The sequence below is a fragment of the Eleutherodactylus coqui genome, chromosome 1, assembly GCF_035609145.1.
Source record: "Eleutherodactylus coqui strain aEleCoq1 chromosome 1, aEleCoq1.hap1, whole genome shotgun sequence".
NCBI lineage: Eukaryota > Metazoa > Chordata > Amphibia > Anura > Eleutherodactylidae > Eleutherodactylus > Eleutherodactylus coqui.
The window spans coordinates 344,949,056-344,964,960 of NC_089837.1; positions in this window are offsets into that span (position 1 = coordinate 344,949,056).

Here is a 15,905-nt window from a genome sequence, read left to right on the forward strand (position 1 = left end):
TGTTCCATTTTCCTGCTCCATTATGGGAGAAAGAAAATGGAACCCACTGGCTGAACAGAACGGTCATATGAGAAATAAACAGTACAAGAACAGACTCCATTGTCTATAATAGGGTCTGTTCACTTTCCAGACAGCAGTCCAGCATTTTACAGGATGAAATAGCGCTTTCTAGCGGATTGGACAAAGTTACAGTTGAATGCCATGTGGAAGTCTAATATAATGATTTACACATCCAGCATGTGCTGCACTCACAGTTGCTATTGTAATTATATCATCATATTTTCTTCCAGAATATGAATTCATTCCAAGTACATATGGAATTCAATACAATAGGAAGACTTCAATTAGTCCTGTGCATCGAAATGAAGGACCCAATTAAACAGTGCAACAATTGTTATGATCAGTTTCTTTCCAATCCTTGCCATTATTAGAAAGTTTAAAATGTACCTGACCTATTAGATAAGTTTTCAGAATAAGCTTCCATGTATATTCATGACGAATAACACTATCTCTGACCATGTTACCACTTATATTCTGCATTTTTCACCAGTTTTCCCTCTCCTGCAGACTCCATCTCTAATTCTCCATTGTCACTCAGCTGGAGGGAATAGACTAGCTACTATGATTTCTTATATAATTTTGATGTTCTCTGTGCACAGTATATATACTTATATACTGTGCACTGAGAACATCAAAATATCTTCTTCTCTTTCTCCATATAGCACACTCTCATAATAAAAAGCATCATAAAGGGTACTATATAGCACTACTGAGCAGTGTAGATGTGATTTCAGTAGCTGTAAGAAATCTGTAAATCACAGAATGTCTGTGTGGGTGTCTATACTTTTCTTCCTTCCTCCGCATAGACTTCTATAGGTTCTGTGAGTCATCACCATCCTTCACTTTCTGCTAGCCTTGTTGGCTCTGCTACAAAAAATAGATTTCGACTCAGCACTCAAGGTGGCTTTAAACTTACATTACTTCCCTAGGGTTTGCTTTTTGTTAGCTTTCTGTTTGAACTGAACATATCATGCAACAGAAAGTCTTCCAGCTTGAAACCTAACTATATATGACACAGTAGAAGCCAGTGTGCCGGTCGTGTATGAATGTTATTTCTAAAATTCTTCATTGGTTGACCACATGCACGTTTTTCTTGTGCCTTAAAAAGTCTGTGCACCTTATAGTCCAAGCACAGGAGCAGGTACCACATGTTTACTGTCCCAATATTTGTGTTGCTTTTTTTTACCAACAATAATCTTCTTCTTCCCCTATGTTGGTTCCTCTGCATCGGGAGGGGTAACATCTCTCCTTAGGGAAAGCACCAGCAGTGTACTGGTCAGTATTTTGCATCAGCATTTGTAATATACAACCATGAGTGTGGCCCAGGAGTGTATCTATAGTGGGTATGGAGTGTGCGGTCGTACCTGGAATCTTAGCTCATAAGGTCTCTCTTCCCCATATGATGAGGTCACTATTAAATATAGGCGTTATAGTTGGTGGCCCTGTTACAGATTTTGCATTGGGACTCAGCAGCCTCAAATTACCTGTCTGGTGTTACCTGCAGAAAAAACTATAATAAAAAGATTTGCTTGTCTTCTTTATTTTGAACCCAATTCTGGTCATGACTTGCAAATACTAATGAAAAATACTGAACAAAATACTTCCATGTGAAAATGGCCGAAGGCTACACTGAAGCTTTGTAATGCTACTGATTGATCATTAACTATCAAGTGTCAGCTGCAGTCCACAAGCTTACATACAATTCAATGTATTCCCTCTGACTGCATATACCTGCCGCGAATTCCACAACAATGTCCGTCCATAGACATGCTGTGGTAATCGATTCTTCACTGCCCACGAGCGGAAATCAACTGTGATTTTCCGCTGGCAGGGGAGAAGGTCAGTGGAAGCCGTCCATCCCGCGATACTTCCGCAGTGAGCACTGCGGAATTACCATGAGAATCCGCAACACAGTCCAGCACCCGTGCGTCATGCGAGACACTCACTGGGGATCCGGAGAGGTGACTATAGGGTCTCTGGGGGGCACCGGGTCTGATTCCGCTGCGATATTTCACATGCGGAATCCGACTCGGCCATGGGCATGAGGCCTTAAGCTGGCATAGATTTGTGGTACACTTTTTGATAATTTCTCTAACTATGTTTGGCTGTAAATCCCACTCACTTTCTTGAAAAGTGATGAGAGCAGCATAAAATTCTAAAAAGTTGCAAATCTTCACTCAGAAAAGGGTGTGTGCCAAAATTCGCATTTTTTTTACTCCACAAAACTGGTGCAGAGCAATAAGAAAAACTCTCCCCTTTGTTTCAGGAGGCTGGAGAAGTTGGGTTTTCCAGGTACAAAAAATGGATGAAAGACTCTAAACAATACAACAAGCCCCCATTTCTAGAATTCCAGTCTTAATCCTTGTATGCACATTCCTCTGTTTCTACACTATAACGAGATTAGAAAGAATTTCACTGCCTGGGGGCTTTTTCCCATGAGCATATATCGGCCCGCCGTTTTCACGGCCGGCCGATATACGCTATGATCTGATGCATTGGATTCCAATGCATCATATCACATGGCCATATTCCTGCGGCGTAGAAGCGCCCAAGCGGCCCAATGTAGCATGGGTGCTTTTACGCCGGGCCAGAAAGATTGTCCTGGAACTATCTTTCCGGCCAGAATACGTTGGCCGCTGCACGGGCTCCTAGGAGAGCCAATGACTGCTAAGCTCCCTCCCTCTTCTCTCCTCCCCTCTCCTCCCCTCTGGCTGTTTATGATGGGAGGGGGCGGGGCGGGGGCACGCCCCGTCCCGCCCGATCCTATTGTTGGCTGCAAACTAGGGGCAGGGAGGCGGCAGGCACCTAGCTCCAACCCCGCCCCTCCTATTGCAAACATCCGGAGGGGAGGAGAGAGGAGGTGAGCTAGCGAGGGGGAGGGAAGGGGGATCAAACTAAGCTGTTTCCCTATGCCCAACGGCATTGCGGCCTCAATGTATATGCGCCAGGGCTGGGCTGTCTGAATGGGCGCACAAACATTAGATTTGTGTGGCTGTAATTTTTACGGAGCCGACGGGCGCACGTAAAAATGCCTGCGACCATGTAAGAGAGCCCTTAAGATGCATTTACACACACAGATAAACACTTAAAATTTGTCAGAAACTGACAGTTTAGAGCGATCATTTTGCATGAGATACTAATGGGCTAATCAGCCCATTAGTAGCTAACTAGTTTCATTTGCATTTATTTAGAGAACAGCAGGTGGTCTGTTCTCTAAATACATCACTATTGTTCTCCAGTGGGACAGCTGCTGAAAGGATGTTATCAGCTCTGCCCATGGAGAATTCAGCATGCAGTTCGTCTTATCAGTCCCAATGAATTTTAAGCTGAGCTGAACTCAGCGATGGACGTAAAGTACACGGTAAGTGCACGATGGGCACATTTACACACAACGATTATTGCTCAAAAGATTGCTTTTGCGCGAATTTTGAGCGATAATCGTTGTGTGTAAAAGGGCCTTCAGGTTTAAGTCGTTGTTACAGATATGATAGATATTTCAGATACAACCTTAAGGTTTGTTCACATATTATATGCGCACACACACAATTAGTATAATGCTGTGATCCACCTGAAGACATTAGCAAATGAAACTTCAGCCACCAGCTGCCACTATAAACACCACCCACTATCTGTCAAATAAACCATCAACCAACCACTGCTGCCAAAAAATACCAAGCACCTCTTACTACCGAAAACCACCAGCCAGTCTTCATTTATACCTATATATTTATTTTTATAATTTTTCGTTTTTGTATTACTTAACTTATATCATTTTCATTTTTTTAATTTATAGATTTATTTTTATTCTTTTATAACTCTTTTATAGTATGTTTTTAATGTTTTTTATTTTTACATTTTGTAATTTATTTATCATTTATTTTATACAACTTATATTTGACATACATTTTTTATCTTTTTTATATATTGTTAATAATGTACATATACACCAAAGCACTGGAGTGGGCTGTGTTTTAATAATATTCCTTTATCGTGCTTTCTGTGCTTTCAATCTGCCTAAACTAAAGCCGAGTTAAAAAGAAAATGTGAAAGAGTGAACGTAAATTAAACGAATGATTTTGTTGTAATCATAGCTGCTTGATGTGATGCAAGCACCTATTAGGACTTATTAGACTTTCCCACTATCTTTGAAACCAAAAAGTCCTCACAGAGGTCAGAGTCAGGGAGATTGAAAAATATGGTACTTTCCTATGAAATTATTCTCTGACTGTAGGATGCACTTTTTAGCAAAAATCTTGCTAACACGTATGTGCATCTTTTGGTCTAAAGTTAGGAGGGTCCAGCAGCTCCAGACCACCTGACCACTTCCATAATGATCAGGTAGAGCACTTTTACATTCAAACTGATCATTAGGACCAGGGCTGCAGGCACGAAAAATACTGCCGCTAAGTCCCACTGCTGCAGATATATTGCTTAAAGAGACTCTGTCACCTACTTTTAACTCTATTAACTAAGCTAAAGGGATAAAAGTAGGTGGCCCATTCAATCTAGGGATGTAAGTATCATACTTACCTTCACTTGTCGTTTCCCATGATTCAGCATTGGAAGTTGTTCCTGCAGTGAGTGACAAATATGTAATATAAGGGAACATCTGCTGGTAAATACTGAGTTTTCAAAGCTCTGTGTTGATACCTTGTATAAACCAGATTAGAAGAACTCTGCTTTGGCCATTATAGGACATTGTTGTTTGTAAATCAATATAAATATCTAATATTTGATGAATATGAGTAAAGACACGTAATTTTATGGCTAATATGAGGGACTATGAGATGAGGGCTGAAGTACAAATGGCAAATAGTAAGTAGAGATGAGCGAACGTGTTCTTCCGAGCTTGATATTCGTGCGAATATTACGGTGTTCGGGATGTTCGTTATTCGTAACGAACACCATGCGGTGTTCTGGTTATTTTCACTTCCTTCCCTGAGACGTTAGCGCGCTTTTCTGGCCAATTGAAAGACAGGGAAGGCATTACAACTTCCCCCTGTGACGTTCAAGCCCTATACCACCCCCCTGCTGTGAGTGGCTGGGAAGATCAGGTGTCACCCGAACATAAAAGTCGGCCCCTCCCGCGGTTCGCCTCAGATGCCGTGTGAGTTAGATGAGGGACAGTGCTGTTTGTACCGGAGCTGCTGTAGGGAAAGAATTGGTAGTTAGTGTAGGCTTCAAGACCCCCCAAAGGTCCTTATTAGGGCCACTGATAGCTGTGTGTTGGCTGCTGTTAGCAGTGGCAATTTTTTTTTCTCAAAATCGCCTCTGCAGACCGTTGCACCCGGCATTAGGGACAGAAGTGCTGCATAGGCAGGGAGAGTGTTAGGAGTGAGTGTAGCCTTCAAGAACCTCAACGGTCCTTTCTAGGGCCATATTTATCCGTGTGCAGTACTGTCCAGGCTGCTGTTAGCTGTGCTGCATTTTTTTTTGCTTCTCAAAATCGCCTCTGCAGAGCATTGCACCCTCCATTGATACTGCAGGGAAAGAATTGTATAGGCAGGGCCACAACACAGTTATTATTCATTGAATATACGCAGTGCTGCCTTTTGCTTGTAAAACAAGTGAAAATAATTCTATTTGTCCGGCCTCTGTTCGTCCTAAGGGCGGTGGACACGTGTCGGCTGCGTGTGACACCTTTAAAAATCATACGCACCCAGCTACGTTTTACTCCTGGCTTCGCCATTTGCTTTCCTTAATTGGGAAAAAAAATACCTGCTCTGCCACAGTTAATAACTCTGCTACCCTCATGTTCTGTGACACATTAGCAGGGACACAGCACAGTTATTAAACTTCTCATGTTCATAGAATATACGCAGTGCTGCCTTTTGGTGCCAAAAAACGGAAAATAATTCTATTTGTCCGGCCTCTGTCCGTCCTAAGGGCGGTGGACACGTGTCGGCTGCGTCTGCAACCTGTAAAAATCATACGCACCCAGCTACGTTTTACTCCTGGCTTCGCCATTTGCTTTCCTTAATTGGGAAAAAAAATACCTGCTCTGCCACAGTTAATAACTCTGCTACCCTCACGTTCTGTGACACATTAGCAGGGACACAGCACAGTTATTAAACTTCTCATGTTCATAGAATATACGCAGTGCTGCCTTTTGTTGCCAAAAAACGGAAAATAATTCTATTTGTCCTGCCTCTGTCCGTCCTAAGGGCGGTGGACACGTGTTGGCTGCGTGTGACACCTTTAAAAATCATACGCACCCAGCTACGTTTTACTCCTGGCTTCGCCATTTGCTTTCCTTAATTGGGAAAAAAAATACCTGCTCTGCCACAGTTAATAACTCTGCTACCCTCACGTTCTGTGACACATTAGCAGGAAAACAGCACAGTTATTAAACTTAGATTATTCATTCACTAGAGGCAGTGGGGCCTTTCGTTTTCAAAAAAGGGAAAAAATTATATTTGGCCTGCAGTCTTGCGCCAATTTATTTCCTGCCTGTGAAATCAAATCACTGGTAATACAGCATGCTGAGGGGTAGGGGTAGGCCTAGAGGACGTGGACGCGGCCGAGGACGCGGAGGGCCAAGTCAGGGTGTGGGCACAGGCCAAGCTCCTGATCCAGGTGTGTCGCAGCCGACTGCTGCGCGATTAGGAGAGAGGCACGTTTCTGGCGTCCCCACATTCATCGCCCAATTAATGGGTCCACGCGGGAGACGGTTATTAGAAAATGAGCAGTGTGAGCAGGTCCTGTCCTGGATGGCAGAAAGTGCTTCGAGCAACCTATCGTCTACCCGCAGTTCTGCGCCGTCCACTGCTGCCAATCCGAATCCTCTGTCTGCTGCTCCTCCTTCCTCCCAGCCTCCTCACTCCACTACAATAACACCTGCTCAGGAGCGGGAACAGTCCCAGGAACTGTTCTCGGGCCCCTGCTTAGATTGGGCAGCAGCGGTTCCTCTCCCACCAGAGGAGTTTATCGTCACTGATGCCCAACCATTCGAAAGTTCCCGGGGTCCGGGGGAAGAGGCTGGGGACTTCCGCCAACTGTCTCAACAACTTTCTGTGGGTGAGGAGGACGATGACGATCAGACACAGTTGTCTTGCAGTGAGGTAGTAGTAAGGGCAGTAAGTCCGAGGGAGCAGCGCACAGAGGATTCGGAGGAAGAGCAGCAGGACGATGAGGTGACTGACCCCACCTGGTGTGCAACGCTTACTCAGGAGGACAGGTCTTCAGAGGGGGAGTCAAGGGCATCAGCAGGGCAGGTTGCAAGAGGCAGTGCGGTGGCCAGGGGTAGAGGCAGGGCCAGACCGAATAATCCACCAAGTGTTTCCCAAAGGGCCCCCTCGCGCCATGCCACCCTGCAGAGGCCGAGGTGCTCTAAGGTCTGGCAGTTTTTCACAGAGACGCCTGACGACCGACGAACAGTGGTGTGCAACCTTTGTCGCGCAAAGCTCAGCCGGGGAGCCAACACCAACAGCCTCACCACCACCACCATGCGCAGACATATGATGGCCAAGCACCCCGCAAGGTGGGACGAAGGCCGTTCAGCGCCTCCGGTTTGCACCCCTGCCTCTCCCCCTGTGCCCCAACCTGCCACTGAGATCCAACCCCCCTCTCAGGACACAGGCACTACCGTCTCCTGGCCTGCACCCACACCCTCACCTCCGCTGTCTTCGGCCCCATCCAGCAGTGTAGCTCAGCGCACCGTCCAGCCGTCGCTTGCGCAACTGTTGGAGCGCAAGCGCAAGTACGCCGCCACGCACCCGCACGCTCAAACGTTAACCGTCCGCATAGCAAAATTCATCAGCCTTGAGATGCTGCCGTATAGGGTTGTGGAAACGGAGTCCTTCAAAAGTATCATGGAGGCGGCGGCCCCGCGCTACTCAGTTCCCAGTCGCCACTACTTTTCCCGATGAGCCGTCCCAGCCCTGCACGACCACGTCTCCCGCAACATTGTACGCGCCCTCACCAACGCAGTTAGTGGCAAGGTCCACTTAACTACGGACACGTGGACAAGCACAGGCGGGCAGGGCCACTACATCTCCCTGACGGCACATTGGGTGAATTTAGTGGAGGCTGGGACAGAGTCAGAGCCCGGGACCGCTCACGTCCTACCCACCCCCAGAATTGCGGGCCCCAGCTCTGTGGTGGTATCTGCGGAGGTGTATGCTTCCTCCACTAAAGCACCCTCCTCCTCCTCCTCCTCTGTCTCGCAATCAAGATGTGTTAGCAGCAGCATGTCGCCAGCAGTCGGTGTCGCGCGGTGTGGCAGCACAGCGGTGGGCAAGCGTCAGCAGGCCGTGCTGAAACTACTCAGCTTAGGCGATAAGAGGCACACGGCCCACGAACTGCTGCAGGGTCTGACACAGCAGACCGACCGCTGGCTTGCGCCGCTGAGCCTCCAACCGGGCATGGTCGTGTGTGACAACGGCCGTAACCTGGTGGCGGCTCTGCAGCTCGGCAGCCTCACGCACGTGCCATGCCTGGCCCACGTCTTTAATTTGGTGGTTCAGCGCTTTCTGAAAAGCTACCCACGCTTGTCAGACCTGCTCAAAAAGGCGCGCCGGCTCTGCGCACATTTTCGCAAGTCCCACACGGACGCTGCCACCCTGCGCACCCTGCAACATCACTTTAAGCTGCCAGTGCACCGACTGTTGTGCGACGTGCCCACACGGTGGAACTCTACGCTCCACATGTTGGCCAGGCTCTATGAACAACGTAGAGCTATAGTCGAATACCAACTCCAACATGGGCGGCGCAGTGGGAGTCAGCCTCCTCAATTCCTTTCAGAAGAGTGGGCCTGGTTGGCAGACATCTGCCATGTCCTTGGTAATTTTGAGGAGTCTACCCAGGTGGTGAGCGGCGATGCTACAATCATAGCGTCACCATTCCTCTGCTATGCATCTTGAGAAATTCCCTGCAAACCATAAAGGCAGCTGCTTTGCGCTCGGAAACGGGGGCGGGGGAAGACAGTATGCCGCTGGATAGTCAGGGCACCCTCCTGTCTATTTCTCAGCGCGTACAGGAGGATGAGGAGGAGCATGAGGAGGATGAGGAGGAGGGGGAAGAGACAGCTTGGGCCGCTGCTGACGGTACACCGGCTGATTGCCTGTCATCCTTTCAGCGTGTATGGCCTGAGGAGGAGGAGGAGGAGGAGGAGGATCCTGAAAGTGATCTTCCTAGTGAAGACAGCCATGTGTTGCGTACAGGTACCCTGGCACACATGGCTGACTTCATGTTAGGATGCCTTTCTCGTGACCCTCGCGTTGCACGCATTCTGGCCACGACGGATTACTGGGTGTACACACTGCTCGATCCACGGTATAAGGAGAACCTGCCCACTCTGATTCCCGAAGAGGAAAGGGGTTCGAGAGTGTTGCTATACCACAGGACCCTTGCGGACAAGCTGATGGTAAAATTCCCAGCCGACAGCGCTAGTGGCAGAAGGCGCAGTACCGAGGGCAAGGTTGCAGGGGATGTGCGTAGATCGAGCAGCATGTACATCCCAGGCAGTGCAACAGTCTTTAAGGGCCTGGCCAGCTTTATGGCTCCCCACCAAGACTGTGTCACCGCTCCCCAGTCACGGCTGAGTCGGCGGGAGCACTGTAAAAGGATGGTGAGGGAGTACGTAGCGGATCGCACGACCATCCTTGGTGACGCCTCTGCCCCCTACAACAACACTCTTGCCGGTATTGTGGCTTAATAGTGGGACCTGTGAACTTGAGATGCAGCCCAACATGTAGCCCCTCGCCTGCCCTATCCGTTTCTGTGTCATTCCCATCACTTTCTTGAATTGCCCAGATTTTCACACATGAAAACTTTAGCGACCATCGGCGAAATACAAAAATGCTCTGGTCGCCCATTGACTTCAATGGGGTTCGTTGTTCGAAACGAACCCTCGAGCATCGCGGGAAGTTCGTTCCGAATAACGAACACCCGAACATTTTGGTGTTCGCTCATCTCTAATAGTAAGATATTAGGTCATAAGTGATGAGACAGAGCCTACAAATAGAGTAATGAGTATCAAGTTATGAATGATGAGTCATGGCCACTGGATTATAAAGGCTTATTGAAATTGGGAACATTCTGTGCTCATATAGTGAGAAGTTATGTGTTTTTTGTAACATTTTGCAACAAATGAGCCTATGTTAAATAAAATTATACAATAAAATAGACTTTCTGATATTTTAAGGTTAAAGGAAAACTCAGATTTTGAACAGCAGCTTAAAATATTGAACAGTTAAAACTAGAGATGAGCGAGCACCAAAATGCTCGGGTGCTCGTTACTCGGGACGAACTTTTCGCGATGCTCGAGGGTTCGTTTCGAATAACGAACCCCATTGAAGTCAATGGGCGACCCGAGCATTTTTGTATTTCGCCGATGCTCGCTAAGGTTTTCATGTGTGAAAATCTGGGCAATTCAAGAAAGTGATGGGAACGACACAGCAACGGATAGGGCAGGCGAGGGGCTACATGTTGGGCTGCATCTCAAGTTCACAGGTCCCACTATTAAGCCACAATACCAGCAAGAGTGGGGCCCCCCCTCCCAACAACTTTTACTTCTGAAAAGCCCTCATTAGCATGGCATACCTTAGCTAAGCACCACACTACCTCCAACAAAGCACAATCACTGCCTGCATGACACTCTGCTGCCACTTCTCCTGGGTTACATGCTGCCCAACCCCCCCCCCCCCCCCCCGCACGACAGTGTCCACAGCGTACACCAAATTGTCCCTGCCCAGCCTTCAGCTGCCCTAATGCCACGCCACCCTCATGTCTATTTATAAGTGCGTCTGCCACAGGAAAAGCAGGCACACACTGCAGAGGGTTGGCATGGCTAGGCAGCGACCCCCCCCATAAAAGGGGCGGGCCGATAGTCCACAATGCTGTACAGAAGCAATCAGAAATCCAATCCTGTGCCACCTCCATCTGGAGCTGCACACGTGCGCATAGCAATGGGGAACCTATGTGCCACACACTATTCATTCTGTCAAGGTGTCTGCACGCCCCAGTCAGACCGCGGTTTTTTATAAATAGTCACAGGCAGGTACAACTCCGCAATGGGAATTCCGTGTGCACCCACAGCATGGGTGGCTCCCTGGAACCCACCGGTGGTACATAAAAATATCCCATTGCATTGCCCAACACAGCTGAGGTAGTAATGTCGTGCTTAATGCAGGTGGGCTTCGGCCCACACTGCATGCCCCAGTCAGACTGGGGTTCTTTAGAAGTGGACACAGATGCATTTACAACTCCCTGTGGACCGACAGCATGGGTGGGTGCCAGGAAGCCACCGGCAGTACATAAAAATATCCCATTGCATTGCCCAACACAGCTGAGGTAGTAATGTCGTGCTTAATGCAGGTGGGCTTCGGCCCACACTGCATGCCCTAGTCAGACTGGGGTTCTTTAGAAGTGGACAGATGTAGGTTAAACTCCGTGTGCACCTACAGCATGGGTGGCTCCCTGGAACCCACCGGTGGTACATAAATATATGCCATTGCAGTGCCCTACTCAGCAGAGCTAACGTCAGATACAATACAGGTGGGCTTTGGCCCACGCTGCATGCCCCAGTCAGACTGGTAATATGTACCTTAACAGTAACCTCGTTGGTGGTAATGTGGTGGTGACTGCGGACCTAGTAGCGCGGTTTTATGTAGTTGGTTTTCAGAATGTGGCCATGATTAAGTGGGCCGTGGCGGGGGGATGGTGGTGGTGCTCTCTTGTAGTGTCGTTAAAGGTGAAATTCTTGGACTGCCACCGGACGGACCAATGCAAAGGTATTTGCCAAGAATGTTTTCATTGTTGGAGGAGGAGGGGGATGTTTTGGAGGCACTATGTGTCCTCTCCACGTGTCCGTGGTTATATGCACCTTAACAGTAACAGCGTTGGTGGGAAATGGCCTCGCCGCCATCATGTCTTTGTGAAGCCTCTGTTTCCACACCCCAGTGACATACCATTAGCTGCGGTATAGGCAGAGCCCAGAATTATTCACATTTCAGCGGTAGTATTAGGGACAGGCCCCACTAACATATCACTAGCAGCAGTATAGGGGGAGCGCAGTCTTAGTTCCATTTCAGTAATAGTAGCACTCAAGACAAGCCCCAGTAACAATTCCGAAGCAGCAGTTTAGGGAGATAACAGTCTCTTTCACATTTCAGTAGCTGCAGTATAGACAATGCCCCAGTTACATTTATGTAGCAAAAGTGTAGGCCAACCCCACACACCTTTCTGTACCATGAGTGCAGGCGAAGAACATAGAAATTGCTATGATTACACTGTAGGTGAGGGCCCAAAAAAATTGGTGTAGCAACAGTACTAATGTACCTCATAAAAAATTGGCCATGCCCAACCAAGATGGCAGGTGAAACCCATTAATCGCTTTGGTTAATGTGGCTTAAGTGGTAACTAGGCCTGAAGGCAGCCCAGTTTAACGAAAAATTGGTTCAAGTTAAAGTTTCATCGCTTGTAAGAGCATTGAAACGTATAAAAATTGTTTGGAAAAATTATATGAGTGAGCCTTGTGGCCCAAAGAAAAATTGCCCGTTCGGCGTGATTACGTGAGGTTTCAGGAGGAGGAGCAGGAGGAGGAGGAGGAATATTATACACAGATTGCTGAAGCAGAAATGTCACCGTTTTGGATGGTGATACAGAACGATGCTTCCATCCGCGGGTGCAGCCTACGTATTGCTTAAGTATCGCTGCTGGCCGCTGGTGGAGAAGAGAAGTCTGGGGAAATCCAGGCTTTGTTCATCTTGATGAGTGTAAGCCTGTCAGCACTGTCAGTTGACAGGCGGGTATGCTTATCCGTGATGATTCCCCCAGCTGCACTAAACACCCTCTCTGACAAGACGCTAGCCGCAGGACAAGCAAGCACCTCCAGGGCATACAGCGCGAGTTCAGGCCACGTGTCCAGCTTCGACACCCAGTAGTTGTAGGGGGCAGAGGCGTCACGGAGGACGGTCGTGCGATCGGCTATGTACTCCCTCACCATCCTTTTACAGTGCTCCCGCCGACTCAGCCTTGACTGGGGAGCGGTGACACAGTCTTGGTGGGGAGCCATAAAGCTGTCCAGGGCCTTAAAGAGTGTTGCACTGCCTGTGCTGAACATGCTGCTCGATCTCCGCACCTCCCCTGCTACCTGGCCCTCGGAACTGCGCCTTCTGCCACTAGCGCTGTCGGAGGGGAATTTTACCATCAGCTTGTCCGCCAGGGTCCTGTGGTATAGCAACACTCTCGAACCCCTTTCCTCTTCGGGAATGAGAGTGGAAAAGTTCTCCTTATACCGTGGGTCGAGCAGTGTGTACACCCAGTAATCCGTAGTGGCCAGAATGCGTGCAACACGAGGGTCACGAGAAAGGCATCCTAACATGAAGTAAGCCATGTGTGCCAGGGTACCTGTACGCAACACATGGCTGTCTTCACTAGGAAGATCACTTTCAGGATCCTCCTCCTCCTCCTCCTCCTCCGCCTCCTCCTCCTCAGGCCATACACGCTGAAACGATGACAGGCAAGCAGCATGGGTACCGTCAGCAGTGGGCCAAGCTGTCTCTTCCCCCTCCTCCTCATCCTCCTCAACGCGCTGAGATATAGACAGGAGGGTGCTCTGACTATCCAGCGACATACTGTCTTCCCCCGCCTCCGTTTCCGAGCGCAAAGCATTTGCCTTTATGCTTTGCAGGGAACTTCTCAAGAGGCATAGCAGAGGAATGGTGACGCTAATGATTGCAGCATCGCCGCTCACCACCTGGGTAGACTCCTCAAACTTTCCAAGGACCTGGCAGATGTCTGCCAACCAGGCCCACTCTTCTGAAAATAATTGAGGCTGACTCCCACTGCGCCGCCCCTGTTGGAGTTGGTAATCCACTATAGCTCTACGCTGCTCATAGAGCCTGGCCAACATGTGGAGCGTAGAGTTCCACCGTGTGGGCACGTCGCACAGCAGTCGGTGCACTTGCAGATTAAACCGATGTTGCAGGGTGCGCAGGGTGTGCAGCGTCCGTGTGGGACTTGCGGAAATGTGCGCAGAGCCGGCGCACCTTTACGAGCAGGTCTGACAAGCGTCTGTAGCTTTTCAGAAAGCGCTGAACCACCAAATTAAAGACGTGGGCCAGGCATGGCACGTGCGTGAGACTGCCGAGCTGCAGAGCCGCCACCAGATTACGGCCGTTGTCACACACGACCATGCCCGGTTGGAGGCTCAGCGGCGCAAGCCAACGGTCGGTCTGCTCTGTTAGACCCCGCAGCAGTTCGTGGGCCGTGTGCCTCTTCGCTCCTAAGCTGAGTAGTTTCAGCACGGCCTGCTGACGCTTGCCCACCGCTGTGCTGCCACGCCGCACGACACCGACTGCTGGCGACGTCCTGCTGCTGCTGACACATCTAGATTGCGAGACAGAGGTTGAGGAGGAGGAGGAGGGTGCTTTAGTGGAGGAAGCATACACCGCCGAACATACCACCACCGAGCTGGGGCCCGCAATTCTGGGGATGGGTAGGACGTGAGCGGTCCCAGGCTCTGACTCTGTCCCAGCCTCCACTAAATTCACCCAATCTGCCGTCAGGGAGATGTAGTGGCCCTGCCCGCCTGTGCTTGTCCACGTGTCCGTTGTTAAGTGGACCTTGCCACTAACCGCATTGGTGAGGGCGCGTACAATGTTGCGGGAGACGTGGTCGTGCAGGGCTGCGATGGCACATCGGGAAAAGTAGTGGCGACTGGGAACTGAGTAGCGCGGGGCCGCCGCCGCCATCATACTTTTGAAGGACTCAGTTTCCACAACCCTATACGGCAGCATCTCAAGGCTGATAAATTTCGCTATGTGGACGGTTAACGCTTGAGCGTGCGGGTGCGTGGCGGCGTACTTGCGCTTCCGCTCAAAGACTTGCGCTAGCGACGGCTGGACGGTGCGGTGCGAGACATTGCTGGATGGGGCCGAGGACACCGGAGGTGAGGGTGTGGGTGCAGGCCAGGAGACGGTAGTGCCTGTGTCCTGAGAGGGGGGTTGGATCTCAGTGGCAGGTTGGGGCACAGGGGGAGAGGCAGCGGTGCAAACCGGAGGCGGTGAACGGCCTTCGTCCCACCTTGTGGGGTGCTTGGCCATCATATGTCTGCGCATGGTGGTGGTGGTGAGGCTGTTGGTGGTGGCTCCCCGGCTGATCTTGGCGCGACAAAGGTTGCACACCACTGTTCGTCGGTCGTCAGGCGTCTCAGTGAAAAACTGCCAGACCTTAGAGCACCTCGGCCTCTGCAGGGTGGCATGGCGCGAGGGTGCGCTTTGGGAAACACTTGGTGGATTATTCGGTCTGGCCCTGCCTCTACCCCTGGACACCGCACTGCCTCTTGCAACCTGCCCTGCTGCTGCCCGTGCCTCCCCCTCTGAAGACCTGTCCTGAGTAGGCGTTGCACACCAGGTGGGGTCAGTCACCTCATCGTCCTGCTGCTCTTCCTCCGAATCCTCTGTGCGCTCCTCCATCGCACTTACTGCCCTTACTACTACCTCACTGCAAGACAACTGTGTCTCATCGTCATCGTCCTCCTCACCCACTGAAAGGTCTTGAGACAGTTGCCGGAAGTCCCCAGCCTCATCCCCCGGACCCCGGGAACTTTCGAATGGTTGGGCATCAGTCACGATAAACTCCTCTGGTGGGAGAGGAACCACTGCTGCCCAATCTGAGCAGGGGCCCGAGAACAGTTCCTGGGAGTCTTCCCGCTCCTGAGCATGTGTCATTGTAGTGGAGTGAGGAGGCTGGGAGGAAGGAGGAGCAGCAGCCAGAGGATTCGGATTTGCAGCACTGGACGGCGCAGAACTGTGGGTGGATGATAGCTTGCTCGAAGCACTTTCTGCCATCCACGACAGGACCTGCTCACACTGCTCATTTTCTAATAAAGGTCTCCCGCG